We start from the raw sequence: 10767 nt of genomic DNA on the forward strand, positions 1-10767 counted from the left end.
ACTCGCCTGTTCGGGTACACTGAGGGAGAATTCAGAATATCCAATTAATTTAACAAGCACGTCTTTTGGGACTTGTGGGAGGAAACCGGAACACCCGGAAAAACCCATGCAAACTTTGCATGCAAATATTTGCAGACTCTGCACAGACAGTAACCCAAGCCGGGAATCAAACGTGAGTCCCTGGCGCTGTGAAACAACAGTTACAACCACTGTGCTACTGTGTCGCATGGGGTCCCTAGGTGGGGGGGGGGTCTCACTACTGATGGGGTCCCTGGGGGGGGGGGGGGGTGTCTCCCTATTCATGGAGTTCCTAGGGAGGAGTCTCCTTTTTAACGGGGCCCATGGGGGTGGAGGGTTCTAGTTGAGGAGGGGTGTGAAGGTAGTGCATTGCTTTGGGGGAGGGGGGAAGAGTGGCTCTCGGATGGGACTTGGGGGCAACTCCCCTAAGGGGCTACCCCCTTGGCCCATCACGAGGTCCACCATGTCAGGGCCATGCTGGTAAATAACCAAAGTGACCCGGGTCCAGAGAACCGGAGAATCACGGAGAGCCGGAGACTCTGGTGCCGGGCCGTCTAAATGGAAGCACACACATCATTCAGACGATTTTCATTTTGTTACATCGTCCCATTGGCACGCGGTTATGAACCTCAATCCTGGCACCAGCAGAGGGCTGGAGCATTGGGTTCGGATCGACCGATCCAAATTCCCCTCCCAAAACCCGATTCTCCGTCCCATCCTAAACGTACTTCAGGTATCGTGGGACGGAGAATCCAGACGAAACCCTGTTTGTGACAAGCATAGCGGGAATTTTACATCCACCTGAGGAGGCAAATGAGACAGATCATTGTAGTAAACCTTTAGAATTCTCTATCACAGAATGCTTTGAATACTCAGACAAAGTCCAGAGACCAGGAGATTTTTGGATGCAAAATGAAGAGTGGGCTGTGGGGATAGTGCAGGAAGGTCTTGTTGATATGGCAGACCAGACATGGTCTTACTGAATGACAGAGAAAGCTTGAGGGGCCGAATGGCCTACTCCTCTTCCTGTTTCTTTTGTCCTTCACCTGGTACTGTTTTATTAATAGCTGAAAATTGGTTAATCACCAAAATCAATATTTTAATCAGCGCCTCCACCTGATTTTAAATAACAGAAAAATACATTTCAAAATGTTGCGCAAAATCATTAAGTAGTTAGATCTGCAGTGATCAGTTTCTTACTAATTTTTTTTAAGTAGAAGTTTATAAAAATGCCGACCTGTTAAAGCCACTGTGTCTTTTTAAAAATAATTATTTTAAAAGTCTCCTTTGAAGGTGATTAATGCGATCTGGCGGCAGGGTTTCTAGTACTTTTATAAAAACTAGCTCTGAAGATTGTGGCAATTCAATTTGTGCTGGAAATTCCTGCGTTTCTGCTGATTTGAATAATCGGTGCTGAAAAACAGCAATGAAACCTCATGGAAACTCCAGGCTGCTTTCTGTGATTTTTCCATGTTTTTGCTTTGCTGGTGGGATCTTCCCCACCCCTCGCGGAGTGTTTCTCGGCGGCAGGAGGTGGCCCAGCGTTGGGCAGCAGCGGGATCTTGTGAGCCCGCTGCTGGCAATGGGATTTCCCAAAGAATCCATCCCCCCTTGCCGTGGGGAAACCCTTCCTGACTCAGGATGGGTGAGACTAAAGAAGCAAGGTGCAGCCCCTGCTCGCGAGGTAAAGTGCAAAATGATGGGCATGAAGGTGGACATGACGTCTTTTTACATAGAATTTACAGTGCAGAAGGAGGCCATTCGGCCCATCGAGTCTGCACCGGCTCCTGGAAAGAGCACCCCACCCAAGGTTAACACCTCCACCCTATCCCCATAACCCATTAACCCCACCCAACACTAAGGGCAATTTTGGACATTAAGGGCAATTTATCATGGCCAATCCACCTATCCTGCACATCTTTGGACTGTGGGAGGAAACCGGAGCACCTAGAGAAAACCCACCCACACACGGGGAGGATGTGCAGACTCCGCACAGACAGTGACCCAAGCCGGAATCGAACCTGGGACCCTGGAGCTGTGAAGCGAGAGTGCTATCCACAATGCTACCGTGCAGCCTTACGGCACTAGCTTTCTAATGCATGTCCCATTGAAAGTGAGAAGATAAGTTTCCAACAAAATGAAGGGATGTGGGGGTGGGATATGAACTTTGGCAGGTTGGGGGAGGTCCAGACATAGGGGGGTGCAATAATGGGGGTTCAGACAGTAGAGGGTGACGGGGGAGTTTGTACATCGGGGGGGTAGGGCGTGGTAGGGCATTTGGACATGGGGGAGTAGAGGGTTTAGACTTGAGGGGGGGTTTCAGGTTAGTGGGGGTCAGGTTCGGAGGGGGAAGCGTGTTGAGGATGTGGTCAGGTCAGGGCGGGATCGTCGGGTCGAGGGTGTGTCGTTTCGGGGGGCGGGTGGGGTAATTTAAGTCGGGAGGGCTCTAGTACAGGTTAGGGGTTGCGTCTGGGGGACAGGTTGGGGCTGGTCAGTTTGGGGAGAGTCGAGTCAGAGTACTGTCATTCAAGTTGTAGGTGTCATTCAGATCGAGGGGCATTGGTCAGGTCTGGTGGTCGGGGTTCGGGGTTGGTTGGGTGGTTCATGGCCTACCCTGAGGGGGAAGACATGGTGCAGTTGAGCTCCACCAAGGCCCCGAGAGTGCCGCCGATTCGAGTCAAACCCCAAGTAAATGGACATACCCTAGTGATGGAGATGGACATCATCATCTCCATCATCGGTCAGCAAACCCTCACAATGGCTTTGCACGGTAATCTTGCCATTAAACCTGCACGATACTAAGACCAGATTGGCGATGTATTCTGGGGAACCACTGCATGTTATTGGAACCACCGTGACCCCGGTGACCCACCGGCAGAGGACAGTTCAACTGCCGCTAATAGTAGTGCAGGGGCCCAGTCCTAATCTGTTGGGTTTTGATTGGCTGTGAACACTTTGCTTCGATTGGCAGCAGATTTTTCGGATGGGCACCGGAAACCTATATGAGCTCCTCGGGAAGTATCCATAGGTATTCCAGGAGGGTCTGGGCAAAATAAAAGGAGCCAAGTCGCGCATTTATGTCAATCTGGAGGCCCAGCCAGATACTTCAGAGCACGACCGATCCCCTACGTCTTACTCACAAAGGTAGACACTGAGTTGCAGCACTTGGAGAGTTTGAGTATGGTACGCCCAGTGAAATTTGTGGAGTGGACTGCAGCAGTGGTCCCAATGATGCAGCCAGATAAATCAGTGCACTTCCAAGGGGATTATAAACTGACCATAAACAGGGCATCCCACCTGGACTGTTATCCAATGCTGCGTGTGGAGAATTTGTGTGCGGAACTGGCTGGGGGCTGCTCGTTTACAAAACAGGATGTTGCAAAATTGCAGCTCGAATTGGACAAGGCAGACCAAAAGTATTTGATCATATATACAAACAGGGGGTGACTGGAATACACTAACCTTCCCTTTGGGATCTCTTCCGCTTGTACAATTTTTCAGATTGTGCTGGACGGCATCTTCCAGAGACTACCCAAAGTGGCAGTACATCTGGATGATGTACTCATCACGGGGACCACTGGAGAAGAGCACCTAGACAACCTGGAAAAGACCCTCAGACCATTTTCCCACGTGGGCGCCGCCTGAAGAGAGGCAAATGTGTTTTTCAAGCAAATGCTATAAGTTATTTGGGTTACCAAGTGCACAAAGATGGCTTGCACCCTGTGGAGGAATAGGTCCAGGCCATAAAAGGAGCCCCAACTCCACAAAACGCCATGAAATTGAGATTGCTTCTGGGACTCGCAAATTATTACGGGAAGCTTATTCCGGATTTGGCCACTCTGTTGGCCCCTCTTCACTTCTTGTTAAAGAAGAACCAAAAGTGGGCTTGGGGAGCTCCACAAGAGGAGGCATGAGCAGGCGGTTAGTGACAGCTTTTACCCTCCCAGCTGCTGGCCCACTACAATCCTTTTTGGCTGCTCCTTCTCAGGTGAGATGCCTCTCCATATGGCATCAGGGCAGTGCTGTCCTATCAATGGGATGATGGCATGGAGAGCCCCATTGAAAACCCTTCCAGATCCCTGGCACATGTGGAACGCCGCTATGCCCAAACTGAAAAAGGCTAGGCTGTGATATACGCAGTAAAGAAATTCCACCAATATGTCTATGGGCTGCATTTGTTCATTGTCAAAGACCACAAGCCACAAGACTATTTAATTAGGACAAGGGGATTCCCCCTACAGCCTTGGCCCAGATTCAGTGCTGGGCTCTATTACTGCTGATATATGAATAAACCTTTCAACATTGCCAGGAGCCAAGATAGCGCAAGCCGACACCCTCAGCCATCTTCTGTTGCCTGGGAACCCCCCTTCTCCATCAGTGGTAGACAAGTCTTGGCAACTTTAAATTTTATGGATACTCTGCTGCTAACAGCTGCATTGATTTGTACATAGAAGCAGAGAGATCCTACATTGGCGAAGCTTTGCCACATTATACTACATGGCAGGTGACAGGGAATTTCCCCCAGCAGCCCTGCAGCCTTATGTTATGAATCAGCAGGAGCTGAGTGTCGAAGAATGAATCCTCCTATGGGGAGTTTGTGTGGTTATCCCACGACCAGGCCAGGAATTGTTCCTGCAGGATCTGTATAATGGTCACCCCACCTGTTCTCAAATGGCTTGGCCGAGCAGGCGGTGCAAGCGTTCAGGCAGGTCATGCGGAGCAAACCACGGGCTCCCTGGACACAGGACCATGCCGTATGTCACGAGAGGAGTAGCACCGACGGAGCTGCTGATGTTTAAGTCTGACTTTCCCAAATTTGGGCAGAAATATTGAATTACAACAATATATGCAAAGCAATCACCACAGGACGGGGGGAGAAATCTCCTACTGGGACACGCTGCTTATGTCCGGAAATTCGGGGACGGCGCCGTTTGGATCCCGGAGATTGTGTTGGAGAAAACAGGGCCCATTTCTTACAAGGTCAAGACCCAAGGGAAGACCTTGTGTAAACACACTGACCACCTTAAAAGGTGGGAGCCTGCCTCAGAGGACGCCTGGCCAGAGGCGTTGGTACCTCCACCGCCTCATGGACCACTCCAAAGCCAAGGCTACACCCGCTGCGGTCCAAGGCCACGAGAATCAAAATAATGATGACTCAGGCTCGGAAATGGACACCGAAGCGTCCGTGCATATGGAAGATGTTGTGTCACGAGCCAAACCCCTGGCAGGTTCGCTCTGGACGTCATCTCAAAAAAGCAATCGACAAATTACTATACGCCACCGGACCCAAACCCACCGCTGGCAGAAGCACAACTGCATGCAAAACGGCGCAAAAGTCCTCCTCAGATGGTTACAGAAGGGGAACCTTTGGACTCGGGATGGGGGTGAAAGGTGTAATAACCCCCACGAGGCCCATGGGAATACCCTGATTGATCGCCGCGTGGGACACGTGGAATAGGAGCTCCCCCGCTAGTGGACAGAGGCCTGTCCAGCTGGGGTTCATAATAATCTAATAAAAAGGCTGACCCGGGCAGGGTCTCAACTGTGTGTACATTTACTGCCATAGGCAGGTTTCTTATGACTGAATAAACCGGCTTCCTGGGTCTTTATAGTGGGGTAGGTGAAAGTTTTGCCTTCATCTGACTGCTTTCTGACCTGGGGAGCACTCAGACTGAATGGTCAAAGTCGAAGGCTGTCCTTGCACAGCCAGTCTTCATTCTCAGTGCAATATGATTGCCTTTTCTTACTTTCCCTGTGAAGAGACTTTAGATACAGGCAAGGAACTGGGAGTGAGCCAGATGCTGCAAATATGGGCAGGGTCAAGTGGGGTGGAAGTGTTCTCTTCATATCTTTTGTGATGAAGTCAGGGATCCTGGAAGGAATCAACCAATGCAAATTAAATGAGGGTCAGTTTTGCCCAACCTCCACCCCCCTCCCAGAGGGCGGCTGTGGACTACTCGACTCTACTGGACTACATCCAAAGATATACAGGATGGAATCTGATTATGCTGCTCATATCACTCACACTTCTGGATTTGTGCCATTCGATGAAAAAATTTACTTGAACAATCGGCAATTAAATTAACTCAAGAGCTTTCATTTCAACTGCAAAGACTGAAGAGTAAAACATTGATTTGAACTGGCAGGGCCTTCAATAAACGTGTGAGGTTCCCAGAAATTTCACTCCGCAGTAGGTCCTCCCACTGATTTACGAAGAATATAGGGCTGTCAATCTGATCTCCTGCTGCAAGCATTAACTGGTAATTTAGTGTCACTCTGAGCTGTGAGAGAACCCAAAGGCAGTAACAAATGATGACAGAAAGGCAAACTGCTATTATGGAAAGTCCGTTGCGTGGAAACAAAGAAATAACGGGAAGGAAAGCTGTTAACTATTTCCTCTCGAGTAAATATTCCTAGCTTTCTCACAACTGATACAACTAGAAAAGGGTGCATCTTATAATTCAATTGTAATTATTTCAAAGTTTGTGGTTTGTATACTTAGGCGTTGATTTAAAACCTTCTGGATTTATGACAGTATTTGCAAATAGCACAATTGTTTTATCGCTTTTTTAGATATCTCTTTAATGTGGATAATCGCTGTCACTGGAACTGTTTCTCAAACTTTTTTTCCTGGGACACACTTTTACCAACCGGCTGATCTTCACGACCCATGTCGGCCGACTTTCGCGACCCATGCCAGCCGACCTACGAGACCCACAGCAGACGACCTTTGCAACCCACACTGGCCAACCTCTGTGACCCACGCTGGCCGATCTACGCGACCTACACCAGCCGACCCTCGTGACACACCATTATTACTCACCATTAAGCAGGTGAGCCTCCGATCTCACTTGCTTTGTCATTCAATGTTACATTTCTGCGAAGGACTTCTCGTTGCATCCTTTGATAAAAATCAAGTGGTTTGTCTGCGAACTCGCCATGCTTAGTTTTCAATGCCTCTGAATCTTTGAGGGTTTTACACTGTCATTTGCCAGTACTTCACTCCATATAACACACATGAGATGGATTTTCCGTCCAGTGATGCTGGAATTGCGAAGTACAATCTGGCGGAGAATCACATGTTAGCCGAAAAGCGAGGCCGTCTGCAGATGCCGCGCGGAATACCATGCTCCGGTGCCTCGACAGCAGCGTGAATATGTTCCGTGCTGCACGCTGACATGCGCATGCAAATTGTAGAGTAAACACCATTGGCATATCATTAATAGGCCTGACCTGGCATTCTCCAGGCCTCCCGTGAGGCTCTGCCATGAGGAATTACAGTTGGCGAGGTTCCCTTGTGGCATTTAAAATTGGGAATCAGTAGTTATGGCTGCAGCCATGTTCCCAAAGGCACAGCTGTGGGCTGTCAATCCTGTTGCTGATCAGGGAGGGCGACCAAAAGGGCCGGGGAGAGTAGCAGGAGGCGGCCAGGGAATGGTCTGCGGGGTTGGAGTGATCCTGGCACTGGGAACGGACCGCCATTGCCGTTACCTGCACGGCAGCCATCTTGCAGTACACCTCACTGACCGCCCATTGTGGCCCATGCTTGCACAGAGTGTCATCGTCCGTATGGGTTAACCCCCCACAAAGCTGCCACACAAAGAGCCCACAGACCCCGGCCCCCTCCACAACCAGGCGTCAATATGCTGGCACCATGCGGCCCAAGAAAAGGGATGCTCTCAGTAGATCCCTTGGGAGGGCGCAGGACAGCAGCTGCCAGCCAGAGGTTCCCCTGCTGGCAGGGACGAGTGCCGGAGCCTGAGGACCCTGCAGAACAGGAGCCTGCCCCAGAGGAGCAGGAGCCAGTGGGTGAGGATGAAGAGCTGGCCATCCAATGGGCTGAGGAGAAGATGGGAAGGTGTCACCTCACCAGGCCTCGTGTGCTCCGGCAGCACCTGTCAGTTGAGGACCTAACAGAGCGAGTATGTCACCGATGACTCCGGCTGAGCAGGGCGACCGTGCAACATCTCCATTGCATCATGGCGCACCTGGAACAACGGGGTATGAGAGAGGACACCCGATTCTGGTGGTTGTCAAGGTGATGGTCACCTTGAACTTCTACGCGATGGGGTTTTTCCCGACTCCGAATGAGGACCTGTCTGGGATCTCACAGACCTCCATGCACAGGTGAATCTGCGCCGTTATGGAGGTCCTGAATGCCCAGGTGGTGCATTAGACCTAGCTGAATATGGCCTGATTCGGCCAGGTTGCCCGGGTAGCGGGGTTCACCACCATCACTGGGAAGTCCCAGGTCCAAGGCGTGATTGGTGGGACACATGTTTTCTCCGAGAGCTGCAGGGTGAAGAGACTGGCCTTCACAAAGGAAGGGGTTCCACTCAATGAACGTGCAGTTGATATGTGACCTCCAGCTGCTCATCCTGTCCGTCTGCGCCCGATAATTAGGCAGTGTGCAGATGCCTTCATCCTGGCACACTCAATGGTACCCAACATCTTCGAGGGGCACTCTCGGGTGAGGGGTGGCTATTCGGCAGCAGGGGTTATCCGCTGCAGTCGAGGCTGATGGTGCCTATCCGCAGGCATCAGACTGATGCAGAGAACCACTGCAATGATGCCCATGCCGTGGCCAGGAGCATGATCAAGCTGTGCATCGGCGTCCTGAAGATGCGGTTCAGATGCCTGGAATGCTCTGGAGGGGCCCTTCAGTCTAGCCCTAGGAGGATCCCCCACATCTCGGTGGCCTGCTTGTGTCCTCCACAACATTGCGCAGCAGAAGGACCACAAGCTGGAGGAAGACAATGAACGGCAGGCCTCGTCTGATGAGGAGGATGCAGGGGAGGACCAGGATGGCAGGGCAGCTACTGGAGGCAGCTCTCATCGTTACCAGGTTCCCTGACGGGGACCTGGTCTCTGGCGGCTCGACCGTCACCTTCCACCCCCACACATCCACTGCCTCACATTCTTCCAATCACCCTTCTCCTGTTTCAGAGTCCCTGAGGAGTTCTCACACCCCCACAGAAGGAGTCACCGACACAGGCCCCATCACCTCCTCCAGCCTCAGGGTGCCCAATAGCCCCTTGGCTGCTCCTTGGGACAGGGGTGTGACTGGATGGACCTCCAGGTGCTCTGCCATCACCTGGCACTGCCAGTCTTGGAGGCCTACTCTCCTATCCACCAGAGCCTTCTTGCTCGTGGCCAGTGAGTATAGGGACTGTGCCACATCCCTCTGGGACTCTGCCAGGTCATTCTGTCCCTGGTTCAGGTCAGCCAGCTCCAGGCTAATGCCATCGCTGCCACCCTGACATAGGGATACCTTAATGCATCGGGGGCTCGCTTGCTTCCTCTATCCTGACCTCCGCCTCAGCGACTGCCCCATCTCCTGGCCCACCAACCAGGCCCAATGACCTCTGCTCTGCGGCGGTGAGGGGCCGCAGGTCCGGCAGGCCGTCTCGGGTCTTGTCTCTTTCCCCCTGAGGTTGTGGGCCGCCTTCTCCTGGGGGTGGGACAGAAAATGCAGTGTAAGACACTTGGACGCAGGCAGCACAGGGGGTCCGCGGCTAGTGGCCTGTGTGTGCAGGGCACCCGGCCATAGCAGGCGGTATGGGTGTTGGCATGTGGTGCAGGGTGGGTCCACTGTGATTGCTTATGGGTAGGGTTTGATCGCCCCCTAAAGTTGGGAGAATCTGGATATGTGGTGTGGAGTTGGTGCCGTGGGCATGGTGATGGACATGACTCACCCTGGCTGGCAGACACCCTCACCCAGTGCTGCCTGCCAGTCCGCTTGGCGAGGGCCAGGTGGGATGGGTGGTTATGGGTGTGGAGGATGTGGGATGGGGATGGCACCAGGGGCACGGAGGTGGTGACTCACCCGGGTCACTCAGCTTCTTTCTGCACTGCTGCCCGGTTCTGGCAGTGGAGGCCACGCCGCTCACGGCCTCTGCCACCCACTTCTAGACCCGATTTACGTCCGCAGGTGGCAGCCTCCTTCCCACCCCAGAGAACAGGGTGTCCCGCCTTTCTCCACGCCATCCAACAATGTCTCCAGCTCCGCATCTGCAAATCTCAGGACCGCTCTTCGGGGTGACATCACCTTGGCTGGAATATGTGTGTGTGAGGGGTGGGCTTCTTCTATGTGGCTGCAGCCTGTCTGGCTCTCCAGGGTCAATCCCGGTCCTGGCAAATGAGACGCTGGCGTCGGCTGAAATTGCACTAGTTCCATGTGGCGCCGGTGCTGGGCCATTAACGTGTCCTGAACAGCTGCTGGGCTGGCACCACTTTGGTCAATGTACAATTCTCACGATTCAGTCCTGACGTCAGCACTTAGTCTCTCAAACAGATAATCCTGGCCATGGACTTTGCATCCGGATTTGCATTGGCACAATTAACAAAGCCATACTCAATAAATCCTTTTCATACTTTGTTCCCGATTTCATTCTTTTTCTTCTATGTTGGCTGTTCACCAGAAGCTCTGGAGTTCTGTGTACAGCTCACACCAGCACTGCTTCGACCTGCCGTAAACTCTCCTGTGAAGCTCTTTTCAGCAGATTCAGTTGTGAGATCCTGGTTTCTTTGTATCTCTGTTTGGCCCTCTCTTCCTTGTTACAAAATAATCCATCTTCAGTTCTTCACACAGTCCTGCATGAATCTCTCCTCTGTGATTTCATGCCCAAAGCACAGACGTACAGAGCGTGTGATGTCAGTGTCTGTGTTGGCCGCATGACCAGCTTGCTGCCCCGACTTCTTGCGGGAAGACTCCATCGTTTATATTTAGAGGCCGGTTGCAGCTGTCAT

Source organism: Scyliorhinus canicula, chromosome 4 (assembly GCF_902713615.1).
Source record: "Scyliorhinus canicula chromosome 4, sScyCan1.1, whole genome shotgun sequence".
In the NCBI taxonomy this organism is placed as follows: domain Eukaryota; kingdom Metazoa; phylum Chordata; class Chondrichthyes; order Carcharhiniformes; family Scyliorhinidae; genus Scyliorhinus; species Scyliorhinus canicula.